The sequence below is a fragment of the Mauremys mutica genome, chromosome 3, assembly GCF_020497125.1.
Source record: "Mauremys mutica isolate MM-2020 ecotype Southern chromosome 3, ASM2049712v1, whole genome shotgun sequence".
NCBI classification, from domain to species: domain Eukaryota; kingdom Metazoa; phylum Chordata; order Testudines; family Geoemydidae; genus Mauremys; species Mauremys mutica.
The window spans coordinates 80,556,854-80,575,547 of record NC_059074.1 but is presented as its reverse complement, the minus strand read 5'-3'; positions in this window follow the sequence as shown (position 1 = coordinate 80,575,547).

The window sequence follows — 18,694 nt, the reverse complement described above, 5'->3', positions numbered from 1 at the left end:
GATTTAAGTCAATCCACCATGATGGGTAGTAATCTCCAAATGTAATCCCACTGGTTTCAGTCAGTCTATTTGAAGATTAGGGTGGTACCCTCTGTGAATAAGGGTATGAGAAACTAGCCTATAAGACCCATTGAACATGAAGCAGAGTAGGCTTCTGGCCAAAAGGCTTGCTCACAGTCCATTAGCTACTATATACAACCAAAAAACACATGGACAAAATCTTATTGTGTTTAGCCCCTGTGATGGAATACACAAATCCCACTGGGCAACAAGGGTTAGGGACCTGTTCTGGCTCAGCCAGCCCTGCCCAGCCATACCTGCAAGAGATGCACAGACTGGAGGAGGAGTTAAAAGGGAGCAGAACAGCTCATATGTGGGCAGGCCAGGGAAGAGAAAGGACTCTACCTTACAGCTCCTGAGAGAAGGCAGCCTATCTCCCTCAACAATTGCCTGAAGGCCCCTCTCTGAGGGAAGGGAGGACTGGTTTCTGTTATACCTGGAGAAGGAAGGAGCACCTCTTCTCACCCAATTTGTGTTCATGGCCCACCCCTGAAAGGGAGAGACTTGGAACTGACCTGGCTGGAGGGCAAAGGCATGAGAAGAGACAGCTGCTGTCTCAAGAGGGAGAGAGCTTTCATGCCATAGCTGGCTGCAGAGAGGTGCCATGTGGTGAGCTGACCCTCTACACGGCCTCCTGTGATAGACTATGAACTCTGGACAATAGCAGTGTGGTAGGAAGTGGTCCACAGAGGGCAGCCTGAAGGTGCTCCTACGTGTCAGACCCTCACTGGGCCTTGGGGTGGAGGCTTGGGCTCCCCTACCACCCCGCTCCTGCATGTTGAAGGGCCTAAGCTCTGAGCACGAGGCAACAATTGCCATGAGCAAAGACCATCACAGGCCCCAGTGAGCAAAATGGAGTTGCCCTAAATGGAACTGAAGGGATTTAAAGAGGTTCATCTCTCACTGTGGAAGTCATGGTGGTGGTGAGGCAGAACGGATTGGAGCCATGATGACTTGGCAGATCCCAGCCCTTCTATTTCACTGCTGCCATATGGTTGGGGTAGTGTGCATGTACCTCTTAAAGGGGGTCACCCCCTGCCCCCAGGAAGAGCCCCAGCTGGTGTGGGTTAGGTTTAGCTATGGGAGGAATGTAGCCATGATGGTCCAATAACTTCTAGCTGCCTCTGGTACTAAGCTGTGACAAGAGGGGTGGTTGCTTCTCAGAGGGCTCACTTGTCATCATGCAGAAGTCCTGACTGATGGTGGACACAGGAGGGAGCTATGATGACCTGACAAGTCCCCTAGCTCTCCTGTCACTGTTGCTGTTTATGTTTAAATGGGAAGAACTAAAGTTTTGCATTCAGTCTTAAGTTTCGCATTTTCTTACTTTCGGTAGCTTCACTGTCTAACCTGAACAGTTATTTATGTATTTAATTCCCTAGGTTTTTAACAAAGGGCTCTGTGGGGAGAGAAATCACAATTCTCTAAAAGGCATCAATCAGCAAAAGCCAGCAGGAGTTTAGCAACAACATTAGTAAACCGTGCCCTTTAGATTTAACAGGCACCAGTTGGCCAAAGGTCACCTTGTTCCTGTTAGTTCTCCAGGTTAGATATGCATTTCCTTTCCTCTGCATGTTATATGCCCTTGTAAGTGTGCACTTCAGAACATTTTTAAGGCAGTGCAGGTCCATTTCTCCATCCCCCTTCCTGTTCCCAGAACAGTGTGGATTTTTTGGGAGGTGGAGGGTTAGGTTTGGGGTTTTTTTAGTTAAAACAAAAAAAGGGGGGGGGGAGGCTTAAAGCAACCTAAGTAGCTTAAACATCTAAAGCTGCTAAACTGAAAATATTAACAAGCAAACATTCAAAAACAACACTCTGCCCTCCTCCCCCTCCCCAAACAATTTGCTGTGGCAACAGAGGACTTAGAGCACTGACCAGGGGACAACTGGCCAACAGACTGATTTCAGGACTGTGGAATGACTTACCTCAAGAACTAAGGGCCATCGCAAACATCACCACTTTCTGCGTCAAGGGCTAGGCACACTGGCTTGACCTTGCCATCTCTAATATAAACATCTAATAGCTACAATTATTGGTTTTTTGTTTTTTTTTAAAAACAGCAACTTCTATCAAAACAAGATACTTCCCTGCACATGCTTCTCCTTCTGGGAAGAGGCTGAGAGAAAAACATGTGACAGATGTGTAGGCTTAATGCCCTACTGGATGACATTTAGATACTACAGTACTGAGCATGGTCTAAAAACTTATATAGACTACAACAGACTTTTTAGAGTTGTCCTAGTTCAAGGTGCAATTAATCACTTAAGATGTGCAGAACTTTAAAACCAGCAAGCTTAACTTAACACTAAACCTGGGGCCATCTTACTCCCTTCGAAAGCTCCCTGTATGAGTAAGGCAGTGGTACCCAAACTTTTCCTGTCGTGCCACACCCCATACCAGTAATAGAATCTGTCTGCGCCCCTCCCCCCCATTACTGCAGAGCCAAGACTTCCTCAGCAGAGCTTGGGCTGAAGGTAGAACTGGGGGCAGAACTGGGGATGGGGGGAGGAAATGGGGCTAGAGGCAGAGCTGGCCTGGGGGCAAGAAGGAATGAGGGCAGAGCTGGGTTGGAGGTGGGGCCGGGCTGCAGCTAGGGCCAGAGAGAGCTGTGGTTGGAGGGAGAGCTGGGTAAGGGGGAACTCCCTCCCTGCCCCCTATGGGAGCTGGCCCCAGGTCCTGCTGTACCCTCTCCCTGCCCCCAAATGTTCTTCCACACCCCCCTAGGGAGTGTGTGCCCCACAGTTTGGGGACCACTGGAGTAAGGTGTAAAGTTCTGCCACTAAAGTAATGTTTTTGTTTGCTTGTGAGATTATAATCTGAGAGCAAAAGCTCTGCCCCTAAGAACGACACAGACTGAGAGACTAAGGCAAGGAATAAACACGATGAGCTCAGCTGCAAATAAATAAAATAAAAATTGCACCAGAACGGTCTGTATATTTGCATAAACAGAACATGCAAGGCTATATGTAACAGTGTCATGTAGTGACATCATCATCATCACCCACCCTATCAAAAAATAATCAAATTCACTATTGATAGTTCTGACCAGATTTTTCAGAACATTGGTATTTAATGTGAAATAATATTATTCAAATATTACCTTCATAAAAAGCATTTACAGATTCAGTCTCTCAGGTGGTTTTACCATGCGATCAAGCACAAGCAACAAAATAGATGGCTGTGGTTTGGTTTGCCTGTGGACAAAATTCTAGGTCTATTCAAAGGTGTTGTAAAGTCCTGCAGTTGTGCAAATATACCAAAGAGAAAAATCTGTGAAAACAGAGCAGGTTTCAATTATCTATGTGAGTTAGACCACTCTCACATTTGGCATCATCTGTTATGAACAAGTGCATCAAATGTCTGGGTTTCAGCTTTTGTGCAGAAGCTAATTTCATTATTGATTTCAGCTATGACCTGAAAGTTGCCTTGTTAACCTTCACAAGCAGGGATGTAAAGAATGCACTCACCTCCTGTGGCTGGGATTGGCACAGCAGCTTGTTTGTCATTTTGCACCCCATGCCAACTGCTGTTCCAGCCCTAGTCACTGCTTCCATCCACCCCTTCCAGGGTAACAACAGAAAGCTCCCCAAAATGTTCTTCTGTCCCACCTTTGGGCAATTCCTCAGCCCATCCTTGAGGCTCAGCCTGCAGCCTCATACAGGGCTCAACAGTCCTTAAGATGGGCTTGTATGCCCCTCCCCTGGTAGGACCCTGTATTGAGCTGTTAGGTCTGCTCCTTCAGATGCACTGTGGTTTCTCTGGGCCACTTCCTGTGCTGATGGGCTTGCAGATCTACCCCAGGGGTTGATCCCATGCCATAACCCAAGCCTGACCCCAGATGTGCAGTACCTTCCCTCTTAACTTGTGTAAATTTGATTTTAAACATTAACTTTAATAAAAATTTTAAATCTATTAATTGGGTGGTGAGTTGACAACCATCAACAGGTCTGTGATTCATTCCATCATTACTACTTACCAGTTTAACAGTACAAGGAAGCAGAAGGAAACTATTTTTTAGGGAGTGTAGGGGAAAGGCTGTAACTCAGGAACTGCTTGGTCAAACGACCCCATTGTTGAATGGCTACACTCCTTTCTCTCTCTCTCCTCTTAGCTCTTTTTTTCTCTCATGATGTTCATCCTCCAATTCAAACAATTCTAACTCCTACCTTCTCTTTCTAGGTTTTTACATAGTGCTGCAAGGTAGACCTTTTTTAATTTACTGTATAGCTACCTCTCCAGCCTGCTATCAGAAAAATTAAAAGATTATAGTTCATTTTTAATAAACAATACTATTTGCATTGACTACCAAAGGCATTTCTAAACCAAAATACTATCAATTTCAGTTTGTGCAGCATCCATCTCCTATGGGGCTGGTAGTTTCACATGAGCCCACCTGCATTTCCTTCTGAGTTACTTTGCAGTCCCAGCAGCAAGGGAAGACTTTTCATTTTTATTTTTTTTAAACAACAACTTTTCCTATTCAGCGATAGGGTTTTAAATCTTTCTCTCTGTGTAACTCTGTCTGGTGTCTCAAGCATCTTGATCGCTTTCCTCTCTCTTGTTACATTTCTCCTCTTACAGTAAAATGTCTGTTTTTTAAAATAAGGTGTACAAAATATACAGTATTTGACAAATGTTTATGGAATGGATGTGAGCCAGTGTAAACTATTTAGAACATTACAGCCCTATACTTTGCAAGCTCCTCATTGGAGTTGGAAGCACTTAGATAATGTAACTATAATGATATTCCATATTAAAAATAAGCACTTCTGTTCCCGTGTCCTCTGTGCAAAGCCTGAGGTTTGGTTAGGTGGTGGTGATGGTGGGGACAATGGAATCAGCTGCCAATATGTGAATATGGATGCTCTGCATAGGTGCTGTACTAGGGTGCTATAGCACCCCCTGGCTTGAAGTAGTAACAAGCCAAATACATGGTTTCTGCCTTCAGCACCCCTACTATAAAAATTGTTCCAGCACCACTGATGCTCTGTAGCCTCTGCCTGGAGTTTTGTAGCCAGTGGATCTGTAATTGCTGACTAACTGGACCTTCTCCCTGCCAGCCCCCAAACACTTCTCTACACTGGCCCATCTGAAACTGGCACAAGGTCTGGCCCTGCTGCATACGGGTGGTGAGAAATTCCTCTGTGGGCTGGTTCATAGCCACTCACTCTTTGTTTGGTGGAGTCATGGCTGTGCCAGTTCACTGAGGAGCAATTTTGGTCCCAAACCTGCCGGGTGGATTTCTCTCCCTCTGGAAGAAACCCCCTCAGATTACAAAATGTGATCAAATCCCAATAACTGTACTTTTCTATGTGCTGGCATCTAATACTAATTCAGCATCTAGGTCCATTAACAGAGGACTTTAAAATCAGCTTAAAATCAAATTTGGGTGAAATATGAAAATTACACTTTTCGGACACAATCATTCTCCCCAAGAACATGACCAGAGATGGATGTACAATATCGGACAACAAATTTTAGGCAGCAGTAGAAATGCACAATGGCTATGTGTCATTTATATCACAAATACTGACAATAAGATCTTAAGTCAGATAACATATCAGATCAAATTGCAGTTACCAATATAACTCAACTATTAATACAGGCTGTATTGATGTTAATTGTGTTAGAAGGTCCCATTGACAACAGCATCAGATTGCATCAATTATACTTAAGATGGATATATAAATGTAATAATTGATTCCTTGTCAGAATAACAAATGACACTGAAAGAGCTGAATGTTGCATTTTCATATTATCAATATTATTGATAGCAAGATTAAAGGTAGATTTTGAAGCACTATGAAAAAACATCTGGAATGACAAGGAATAATGTATGTACATCAATTGATCAAGCTCTTACAATAAGTAAGTATTCCAATTTCTGAGATCGCTACCCTACATCTAACACTGGCAATGTTGTACATTGCTGGACCGACTGATACAATATGATGGATGTCTGCATTGTATACGTACATGAATCTGTTGCAATATTGGAATTTCTGATTATACACATGTGATTATCATTATCCTTTACATTAGGACTATTTACTGTTCCCTTTCTGGAAAGATTTGAACTAGTTGCCTCAATTATTGGAAAAATCTATCAAGTAATACAAGAAATGATATCCTAAAGGCCAAAGGGACAGAAGCAATACAGTTTCTTTTGGTGGATTTGCTTCATTCTTTGTCAATAAAGTAAATTCATTTGACTACCAGAAAGGAGATATCCTTCTCTTGAAATAGGCATTTGGAAAACAGTTTATATTAGAGCTCTCCCAAACAGTGAATGAGCCAAAATGATCCCTCATGTAACATCAGGAGTGTTCCATAAAAAGGTCAAACTCTAAGTGTTTTAAATTTACCCCTTGATGAAATATGAGCAATCACATTATCCCTTCCCACAGAATGAACTGGAATAAAAAATAAACCCAAACCTCCTATTTTACTCATTTCAAAACCCTTAATAGTATTTTTGTCATCCAAGGAGACTTGATTTTATCTTTCCTTTCAAGTACTACTGTCTTAATGGCTTTTCAGTACTTGAACATGCTGAACTGTGATCTGAATCTAAACTTTTAGAAGAGGGGAGGGATAGCTCAGTGGTTTGAGCATTAAACCCAGGGTTGTGAGTTCAATCCTGGAGGGGGCCATTTAGGGATCTGGGGCAAAAATCTCTCTGGGGACTGGTCCTGATTTGAATAGGGTTTGGACTAGATGATCTCCTGAGGTTCCTTCCAGCCCTGATACTCTATGACTTAATCCATTTTGTTGTCAGCAACTTTTCTTATACAGACACTTCTTCATTCAGTTACTTATTTTTGTTTTAATGAGACTTTCCAACTTACTTGTGAAACACTGGTCTTTAAAAAAAATCTATGGGAGATAGAAGAGGATCAGGGTACTGCTGAAAAAGTGTCAGTTGTGCTTTCCGACACATTGAATCCATTATTATTTATAACACAGTAGCACTTGAAGGCTTTAATTAGAATAATAGGCCATTCATTGTGCTAAGCACTGTACAAATATGATCCCTGCCTGTAGAGAGGACAAAAGTCACAAAGATCTGATCCAAATCATCCTACCACATGGCCTCCATCACGGTAGTATCTGAGCACCTCCCAAGTCTTTAGAAATAGAAATAAGAATATACATTTCTCTTTTTCTGCCTTCTCCAATGATAGTATAGATCCAAGCTTACTAATTCTTTCAACTTTTCTTGAAATAACATACTTTTATATCTCTATGAAATAAAGGCTGATAAAAAATAAGTGCAACCTTGTCCATTGTTTTAATTGTCCTGATATTATTGTGTCTCTGCAAAGAAATGCAATGCCCTTTCTGTTCTCACTAGGATATTCAAGGTTATAGACAATTAACTTACTGTAAAATCCAGGAACACTATCTCTCACAGGACTAATAACTGACTTGATTTCATTTATTATGAAAGACAGAAATTTCAACAAACGTTTTAATGCCTGGATAATAACTTCTTCAGATATCCTATTGGGTTGGATATATATATTAATATGTGCTTTTTCTCTGTGCTAAAGAGAAGACTGCTGATTGCATTCACTGTGTAAAAGACTTGGGTTTTTGATAAGCTGTGACCCTCTACCTTTCATTGATACAACTTTTCCCTCTGGCACTTGGCAAGTCTATGAAACTCTGAAATATTGTTGATAAAATTTCAACATTTGTCACTTGACATTTGTCATTTATACTCTCCAAAAAGCCTGCACCCTTCAGTCTGTCAGCAATCTTATCCACTCTAATATTTTATTTTGATAAGTTCTTAACAAAGAAGAGCTTAAAATAATATTCGGGTATTCTGCCTCACTAAGGGTGTAAGAGCTCTATTTCCCTTTCTTATGCCTCAAATAAGTGTATATTAAAAACAAATAACTTTGTTCACAAAGCCTTCTACGGCTTCATTCAAGCCTTCGCTCCAAAAACGTCAACATTAGCAGGAAGACAGGGGTGGTGAATTCAGGTCAGGCCAGGATCCTACTCTTCTGTCAGACCTGCATGATCAGCAGGAGCTGTTCTAGGGTACTGGATTAAGGTCTGGTCTACACTGGGGAGGGGATCAATCTAAGTTACATAACTTCAGCTACATGAATAACATAGCTGAAGTCGACGGACTTAGATCGACTTACCGTGGTATCTTCACTGCGGTGAGTCGACTGCTGCCACTCCCCTGTCGACTCTGCCTGTGCCTCTCGTGGCGCTGGAGTACAGGAGTCGACGGAAGAGCGCTCGAGGGTCGATTTATTGCATCCAGACTAGACGCGATAAATGAACCCCCGCTGGATCGATCACTGCCCACCAATGCAGCAGATAGTGTAGACATACCCTAAGTGACTTACTGGGGCAGCAACAGTCACATGGACTCTTCTGGGACTCTTAAGGTCTCACCAACCACCAGAAGAGCTCTCACTCCAGTGGCAGAAACACAAGGAGAAAGGCATGCCTTTGCAACTTTCAGTGCCTTAATCCTGTGAAGCTACAGGAGGGGCTGGGGAATTATTGGTTAGAAGGGGGCAGGAAATATTCCTGATAGAAATGAGTTTTAAAGAGGGATTCAAAGGAAGAGAGCAGGCAGGGAGACAAGATGATGGGGATTTTTCCCAGGGTAGGGAGCACACAACACAAAGCACAAACCTAAAAGTGTGAGAAAGGCAAGAGAGAAGGGGTGTACGGAAAGCAGGTGAGTAAGATGAAAGGAAGGAGAGGTAGTTGAGCAAAGTTATGAAGGATGCAAGGAGAGGAGTGATAAACTGAGAATCTGATTTGGAAAGCACAGGAAAAGGAACTGGACTGCCCTACAAGCAGACCTTTTGGTTTCTTGCCAAAACTCAGACAGCAGCTCTGGTAGACTATAGCTCTGAGCTGACCAGACCTTTTTGGTTCTGACCTGCAAATGGGCATATTAAGCATCCATTAGCTCAGGGGTTGGCAACCTTTCAGAAGTGCTGTGCCGAGCCTTCATTTATTCACTCTAATTTAAGGTTTCATGTGCCAGAAATACATTTTAATGTTTGTAGAAGGTCTCTTTCTATAAATCTATAATATATAACTAAACTATTGTTGTATGTAAAGTAAATAAGGTTTTAAAAATGTTTAAGAAGCTTCATTTAAAATTAAAGTAAAATGCAGAGTCCCCTGGACTGGTGGCCAGGACCCGGGCAGTGTAAGTGCCACTGAAAATCAGCTTGTGTGTCGCCTTCGGCACTTGTGCCATAGGTTGCCTACCCCTGCATTAGCTGCTCTATATACGAGACTTAGTCCAAATCCTGCATAGGAATACATATAGTCAAAGTGGTCAAAGACATCTTTGCTACATCCACAAACATTATATTAGTAAAAAATATGTAGCTTGTTTAAACATGGCCTTAAACAGTAAGACTAACATTACTACTATTCTAATAAATCACTTCAAAGGAAACATAAATAGACTGTCATCATCTTTGTCTTTCTTGAGTAAATTTTGGTACCAAGCAAGCATAGTCACCCAGTCAATGAGCCTGATCATTTCCCTTAGATCCATGTATGGAGGGGATCCTCTACTTGATGATCTGTCCATGCTCACTTGAGAGAGGAAGCAGAGTCAGCTGCACCCCTGCAGAACAGCTTGCCTTTCCCAGAGCCAGCACAGCATTCGGCATTGGATGCAGGATCATCTGAACAGGTGAATGGGTGATGTAATCTGGGTTTGAGGGCAGGAATGCCCACTGAGGAATCTGCTCAGGAGATTATACATTCAGAAGCTGTGTTAATTCTGAGTGGAATCCCTTTGTACAGTGGAATTCTCCTTTACAGGAAGCTCAAGAGGCAGTGGCTGGCAGGAAAAGCCCCAATCAGCTGAGAGATAGTTGACGGGCAATAGCGGTAGAACTGCAGCAGTCCAGGAAATTGTGCAAAAGGCTCAGACCTCCAGATGATGGTACTACAATTTTTTAGTGCTGACCCACCTGCTCTACTCCAGAGGCTGGGTAGAAGCCAGCGACCCATCCTTCTATCCACAAAGAGAGTTGCTTGATCTTCTTCAAGCCTGAGTTGGCATAAAGATGTAGAACTTGCAGGCATATGCACTCTTGCAATATAAAAGGCTTTAATTTAAAACAGGTGAGATCCTTAAATTCATATTATTCTTTTGACTGGGTCAGTATCCCCAAAGGGGTATTCTGGTCTGTGAAGACAATGAATCTTACCACTGAACCAAATATATAGCAGAGCTGTCAACCCTGAGGGTTTCCAGACCCTCCTACAGAGTCTGCTGGAAAATCTACAGGGAAAACTGATTTGCTATCTTCCCCCCTCACCCACCTGCTGGGGAACGCAAACAATGAGAGGCAGCAAAGTCAGACAGATTTCTTTCCCCTCAATGACCAACACAAGTTTTTGGGTAAAGGGTAGAGAGAATTAATACTATTTTCACAAGTGGGAGAGAACATAAAGACCCATGCATCCGACGAAGTGGGTATTCACCCACGAAAGCTCATGCTCCAATACGTCTGTTAGTCTATAAGGTGCCACAGGACTCTGCTGCTTTTACAGATCCAGACTAACATGGCTACCCCTCTGATACATAAAGACCCAGCAACTCAGGCCAGCTCTGCTTTCTTCTTCTCCCTGCCTCGTGTAAAGTGGGTCAGCTCCCCTCTGTTCCTCCCATTCTGGTCCTATCCTCCCTACGACCCAAGTTAAAACTGCCTGAGGGAGAAGGAGGTGGTGGTGGTAAAGAACTGCCTCTCCCCCCCGAAAGATGGGAGGTTTGAGTGAAAAGTCTGGAGTTGCTTTTCATGCCTGGGAGGAGGGAAAAAACTGCCACAACTGCAGGAGGAGCAGTGGTGCTGGGGGGCAATGAGAAGATCAAAGGCTGGGGGCGGGGGCAGTGCAGAATTGATGGGGATTGGAACAGAGGTGAGGGCTGGGGAGAGAATTGATTTGTTGCTGGGAGGTGCAGAATTGATTTAAGGCGGTGAGTGGAGAGTTGGTACGAGGTGTGTGTGTGCAGAATTGATTGCTGTGGGCAGATATTGGGCTGGAGAGACACATAATTAATTAATTGGAGTTCGGAGTTTCCAGTCAAGAATCCTTATATGTAAATTTGTGTGATTTTATGCAAAGTAAAATCTACTCTTTTTTTTTTTGACACAGGATGTTGATAGGTATGAATGTTTGTAAAGAACCAATGATGACTAATTCAAAGATACTTTTAATTGTCAATTTTCTTATTTTAATCTGCATGTTTTAAATACTATTTAATCTTCAGAGACTTTCCTGGCTGGGCTATTTTCCTTGAACAAAATACATACATGGAAGGAAGGGACATCCATGGAAATTATATCAGATTAATGTTTTACGAAGAGCCAAGTAAATTAAAAATCACAAACAGTTCCTTCCATCTTGTCCGCAAAAAACCCTGACACATACAGCAGTGCCTGGGAGAGTAGTGGCAGGGAACAGAATTTGTTATCTGTTCACTGACTATACCTCCAGCAAGCTTTCTGCTTGACTGACTGCAGGTCACAGACCAGTTATGTTTTAGAAAAACAACATCCTCTGTTTAAAAAGATGTTAGCTAAGGATTTTACATCACTGATGTAACCATCCAAGTACTCTACACGCTAAATGAATGTCTCAAATTCTAAGCTCGTTTTAAAATGGGTTCTACTATGCTCCTAAAACTGAAAAAAAATTCAGTCACAAATGTAACCTTTCTCAGACTATACTATAACTTAAATATCTGTGCCAGTCATGAAGCTTTCTGCTTCATTCTTTGTGTGTTCTTGAAGCAGAATACATAAAAGTTTCCAACATAAATCCAGAATAAAAAGAGAGAAGCAATCACTTAATCTTGTGATTTATTTAAAAAATCCCTTTAAAACTTAACAGAAGAGCTGAATCTTTAAATTCTATCCCATGACTTTATTAATAGTCCCTGTAGCATAGACATGGCCTTATTTAATCTCTACATTAAACCATTAGGGCAGATTGTGAGATGCAATGGGCTTTGAGACCAGGAATACAATGATGACACCCAGCTCTCTTTAAAATCTAGTGCAGACAATGCTACTACTTACACCATGCCATTATCAGTCTGTCCCAGTGCCTGGAAGAAATGAACACATAGGTGAAAAGTAATTGGTTAAAGCAAAACTGGGGGAAGACAGAGGTGCTATATATTAATGCTGCTCCTGGACACCATACAGCAGCAGCAGTCGATGCCTTTTCCCATCTTCAGTTGGCCAGAAGCCTACACCATTTGCTTAGGTGAGGAATACCACGTCCCAAATCACTGTGCACAGTTTGCTCAGTGCTTCCACGCTTGCTGGGAACAACAGCCCAGGCAGCTAATGGTGATGGAACAAAGTGGAATGGGGTTGCCAAATGTGGCAAAGTTCAGGAAGCAGAATCAAGTGAATGAGGGAAGAGGAGAGCCCTGCTGCATCCGCTATACTGCAGGAAAGGGGGACTTAGTTCTATCCTCAAGTGAAGCTGTGTGTGGACAGTGGTGGGACCTAGAAAATCTAGCCCGGAGCATGCAGAAACCTTGTAACCCTTCTGCCAGGTAGTGTCGGCAGGAAAAGGGCTGGGTTCTATTTTGAGGGGTTCCTCTTAACATTACAAAACAGAAGAGGATTGAGCCCCAACCCAGCAATCTGGGAAAACTATACACCACCAAGGGGCACCTCTAAGAGGCAATACTTCCCCACTCACAAGCACTTAATCAGTCTATAACAAAAGAAGACTTTTACTAAGAGCAGAAGGAAATAATAATTAATTTAGGAAAACACCTCAACAATTCAAAAGGATGCAAATCATAAGTAAACACCTGTCCCAAAGCATCCTGGGCAGTGTCCTCTGCTCAGTTTCCCACCTTGCAGCTTGAATGTCTGATGGACTAATGTCCCTTTAACATGCCACTCTCCTTTCCTTCTGCTGCACCTTACTCACAGTTGGTTGTCCAAGGTCAGCAAAGTCTCAGAATTCAGAGGTGCATTCACATGGGTTCACGTCCCATCTGTGAAGGGGAGATTCAAGGAATGCCTCTGCTGTTGCCGTTGCTCACTCTGCTGCTTACTGGTGCCTCTGGCTGTGATGCTGTGTTCTGAGGTTCCGCACTTAGACCAGTTCTTAGTGATTTCACTGAGTAATGGGGGACCTCATTGCTGTTGCAGCCTCTGTGTTTCCTTTCACTGCAATACTATCTCCACACCAGGTCTAAGGTTCACCCTCCCACCCCCACACCTGCCCATCAGTGTTTTCAGCTCTAGTGATTCAAACAAGGCCTCTAAGCTGATCCTGATCCGCTCCATCTTTAAGCACTCGAGGAGGGGCAAGGGGTCAAATAGTATCTAGGACTGTTTAAACAGATTCCTGAGGCCCAGATAAGAACACCTGTGCCCACCCTCCTCTGACTTTTACTTGGATTTGCTTAGTGAGTGAGGTTCAAGTAGGATGAGCCCTCAGCTAGGGCATATTAAGTATAGTTCTGCTTCCTTTAGTCATACGATGAGGATAACAACATTTCATAACCCATGTGCACAATACTAAATGGAATTTAAACCCAAAATGGATCACTTGGACAAAGCTGATCTGTCTGTTGTTCACCTAGGCATAGAAGGTGTGTCTGTGCAAATATGGTCTGCTCCTGTAGTCTTTCTCTCCAGTTCATCAATAGATGGTAGGGGAGTGCTCATTCAGACCCTGGCTTACAGGCACAACCTTGATGCTCTCCATAATTCACTTTGGCATCACGGATGTCCAAGTGCTGAGCCTCCTCTCAAATTCACAGAAACAACCGGTTTTCTTCCTGGCTCCTGAGCATCTGTTTGAGTCCCAGGGTTTTTCTGCAGCACACTTACAGTGCAGAAAGAAAATCCAAGGCCTCCATCTCAGAATACCTAATACTCATCTGGGCTAGATGCTCAGTCACCTGATTTCAGCAGGGTCTGGATCTGTATCACCTCAAAGCTGACCACGAGCTTGGGCAAACTAGTAGCACAGTCATAGGAAGGTTTCTTTTAAGAAGTCATGATCACAGCTCCAGTTTGCACTAGAAAATAGAGAACACACAGAGTGCTGGTGAAAAATGTGGGCAATGAAAGCTAAGGTTTGTGGGGCCCTCTTTGCATGTGTGAGAAACCCAAAAACAGGACTGCTAGGCATCGGAGTACAGAAACTTAACCAAAGATGCCACCTTGGTGGTGTCCAGTGCACTGTGGGACCAACAACTGAATTTGTGCAACTGCTGTTCCAGACTTTGATATTTACACTAGCACTGATGCATAGAAGACACCCTCAGGGCAAGTGTAATCACCATAGTGCTATGAATCCCTGTGCACCACTGCAAGCTCTTTTTGATTGTGGCTGTGTTGTGTGTTACAATCAAGCTTCGGGACTGCAGCAGTGCTGGCAATACCAAAATTCTTTAGTAGAAATACTTCCCAGGATGCTTTGGTTTGACAGCCCAGCCCAGCTCAGCCAATAACGCCTCCTGACAGTTCTTAGAATCATGGAATCATAGAACTGGAAGGGACCTCGAGAGGTCATCTAGTCCAGTCCCTTGCACTCAAGGCAGAACTAAGTATTATCTAGACCTGATAGGTGTTTGTCTACCTTGCTCTTAAAAATCTCCAATGATGGAGATTCTACAGCCTCCCTCGGCAATTTATTCCAGGGCTTAACCACTCTGACAGTGAGAAAGTTTTTCCGAATGTCCAACCTAAACCGCCCTTACTGCAATTTAAGCCCATTGCTTTTTGTCCTATCCTCAGAGGTTAAGAACAATTTTTCTCCTTCCTTCTTGTAACAATCTTTTATGTACTTGAAAACTGTTATCATGTCCCCTCTGTCATCTCTTCTTCTGATTAATCAAACCCAATTTTTTTCAGTCTTCCCTCATAGGTCATGTTTTTTAGACCTTTAATCATTTTTATTGCTCTTCTCAGGACTTTCTCCAATTTGTCCACATCTTTCCTGAAATGTAGTGCCCAGAATTGGACACAATACTCCAGTTGAGGCCTAATCAGCGTGGAGTAGAGCAGAAGAATTATTTCTCCTGTCTTGCTTACAATACTCCTATTAATACATCTTGCTGCTTTGCACTGCATTAGTGTTCTTTCAATGCTGTGACCCTTGTTCATTAATTGAATTCATGTAAAAGTAAAATAACTGTATTTGGTGCCATTTTAATAAGAAAGTTTGTTTTCTTTCCTATTTCAAATATGCAGGCTTTCAAGAGGTGCTCAAACCACTTAACAGCTAGAATTGATACTTTTCAAGGCATTTAATCTTCCTTTCGAGATGCCTGTGATTTGCGATAACTATAGAAAAAATTGTAAATTTAAACTCCATATTCAGCCCAGGAATTTTAAAATAAGAGCTGAAGTACTTAGAGCGGATAGACTGTTTATCTTTCCGTGATTAAGTGTTGTTTCATCATATTTTAGATATATTTTTGGGCAAATATTTGGAACACAATAATAGCATATATTTAAATACTTAGGGTTTGAATAATATCAGGAAGTATTTTTCTTTTATTTTCAAATAAGTCCTTAAAGTCATAGATCCACATTTATCCATGAATATTTAAGGTGAGGTATCTTACCCCCATTCTCTCAGTCTCTGAGCACCCTATAGTCTTGAATGTATTCATCCTCACAGCACCCATGAGGTAAGGAAGAAGTGCTGTTGGGGATGTGAAGTTTGACCAAACCACACAAGAAGTCTGTGGTGAAAAAAGAAACTGAGCCCACATCTCTTATGCTATAGCTTGAACCCTAACCACTAGACCATCCTTCCTTGCCCTGCTACAGGTGTCTTGAAATGGCCAGTGCTTCCCTTTTTTCTAGGGGCATGTCTTCACTAGACCTATTGTAACACCAACAGAACCTGTGTCCCCCCCCTATTATTAGGGTTGGAAGGGACCTCAGGAGGTCATCTAGTCCAACCCCCTGCTCAAAGCAGGACCAATCCCCAACTAAATCCCCCCCTCTGACTGAACTCACAACCCTGGGCTTAGCAGGCCAATGCTCAAACCACTGAGCTCTCCCTCCCACCGAATAGGAGGATCAAATGAACTCCTTAGACACAGACCACACCAGCAAGAACAAAATGGTGAGTTGTTGGTGGGTGGGATTGAACCTGGGACCTCTAGGGCTTAGTGCATAAACCAAAAGCCATGTGGCTCTTAGCTAAGGCCATAGAGCAGACTCATTAAGTGCTCTCTCTCTAAGTGGTCTCAGTATCAGTGAATGGGACAGACCACCACACCTAGGAAGTGTATGGGTTACATACTTCCCTTAGCGGAGGAAGCCCATCCTGAGATTGAGAGATTTCCCAATTGAAATCCCAGATGAGCACCCTGTTGTAACACCAATAGACCTTGTCATCAGGATCAAACCTGGGCCTCTGGAGCTTAGTGCATGAACCTCTACTTCATGAGCTAAAAGTCACGTGGCTCTTAAATAAGGCTCTTAAGTAGAGCAGACTCATTACTCTCTCTCTAAGTGGTCTCAGGGCCGCCCAGAGGATTCAGGGAGCTTGGGGCAAAGCAATTTCGGGGGCCCCTTCCATAAAAAAAAGTTGCAATACTATAGAATACTATATTCTCATGGGGGCCCCTGTGGGGCCCGGGGCAAATTGCCCCACTCGCCCCCCGGGCGGCCCTGAGTGCCCTCAGTGCCACTAGATGGGACAGAACACCACACCCAGGAGCTGTGTGGGTTACACTATGTTAGGTTGATTTACAGCCACCTCAGTAATTACTGCGGTGGCTGATGTCCACACTACCTTCCTTCTGTCGGTGGTGCATGTGTTTACTAGGAATGCTTCTACCGACTGAAGAGGAGCGGGGGAGGTGGGGGGGGGGCTGAGAGCCAGGGCTCTCAGCTCTGCGCAGCTCGCCACCATGAGCCCAGCTGCTCCCCAGCATTTCTTGTCTCCCCACTCCCAGTCAGAAGAGTGGAAGGGGGCAGCTGCCCAGGGCTTCTTGCCTCTGGTGGGGAGATCCGTGCCCAGCGTCCAATTGGCTGCAGTGCTCCCAGCGGGGAGTGGGGAGCCCGGGTGGCAGCCCAAGCTGGGAGCCTGGGTGGCAGCCTGGCTTAGAGCAGGGAGACCTGGCAGCAGCCCGGCTGGCAGCTGGCTTTCTTGTCAACTCCATGGCTCCCCCCGGGGAGCTGTGAAATTGACAAGACAGCCAGCAGCCCACGTAAGGAATGCAGTGTCTACACAGACACCGTGTTGCCCTAACTACACCAACATAAGCCCTATGCTTCTTGTGGAGGTGGAGTTATTATGTCGGTGTAGTAAGCATAGGTGCAGGAGCTGGGGGTCCTGCCGGGGGTGCTGCCTGGCTTGAAGTGGTTTCCATTATATACAAGGTTTACAGTTTGGTTAAATGGCTCTCAGCACCCCCACTATAAAAATTGTTCAAGCACCACTGGAGGTATGGCACTTACATCGGCGGGAGCAAGGGTGTAGTGTAGACACTGACATAGTTAGGTCGATATAAGGCAGCTTATGTCGACCTAACTCTGTAGTGTAGACCAAGCCTGAGTCTGATCTTTCATTTCATTTCTACCTTTTTTTTCTCTTGCTGAAGGCAGCCTTCAGAATTTAAAATCTGCTTTATTTTTATCTGTTATATGTAAAGGAAAACTGAGCCTTAGAAAGTGTGAATTTCCCTTATTAATCATCAATGGGGTGTTTACTTTATAGTCTTGTCTGCACAATCAGCATCTCAATTACCTTTTAAAAATGTTGTGAATAAATATGATACAAAAACTAGAAGCCATCTGATAATTTCTAAGGGTATGTCTACATGACAAAATTATGTCGACCTAAGTTACATCAACATACAGCCACCGCAGTAATTAAATTACTTTTGCGTGTCCACACTATGCTCCTTGTGTTGTCCTCACTGGAAGTGATTGCACTGATTTAACTGTCATCATGGGGCACTGTGGGATGATTTCTGAATGGTAGCAACAGTTGATGTAAGTAATGCAGTGCCTACACTGAAATTGCGTCGACCTAACTACATTAACATTGACTCTACACCTCCAGTTATTAAATCAGTGTAGTGGGTGAGTTACATCAGTGGGAAGACAGTTTAGTGTAGATGCTTACAGAGTTAGGTAAACATAAGCTGCCTTACATCGACCTAACTCTGTCATGTAGACCAGGGCTAAGAGTTGACTGCAGTCTGGCTATAAACACCCAGAGTTTTGTTTGAGTCAGGATTGGATTGACACAGGATACCATAATTTTTCCTTTTTTAGACTGATCAAAAATGTAAACATAATGTAGTCAAATATTTAAAGTTGGGCACACAAAACTATACACTTATAGTTGATCACTTAACTTCTTTAAATCAGTGTAAGCATGCTAATCAGTTATGTGCAAGTACACAATTGACTAACAAACAGACCAGCTACTTGTGCATACTTTTAAGTAATTCTTTTGAGTCAACAAAATATGTGCTTTGTTAACAGCCATTTCATTTATTGTGTTTATATGTAGCCTTTCATTTATATTTCTATGTGTAATCATCAGGCTGCATCTGTAGATAACTTTGTTAGGACTTTCAAAATAACTTACATGCTACATAAATTTATTTTAA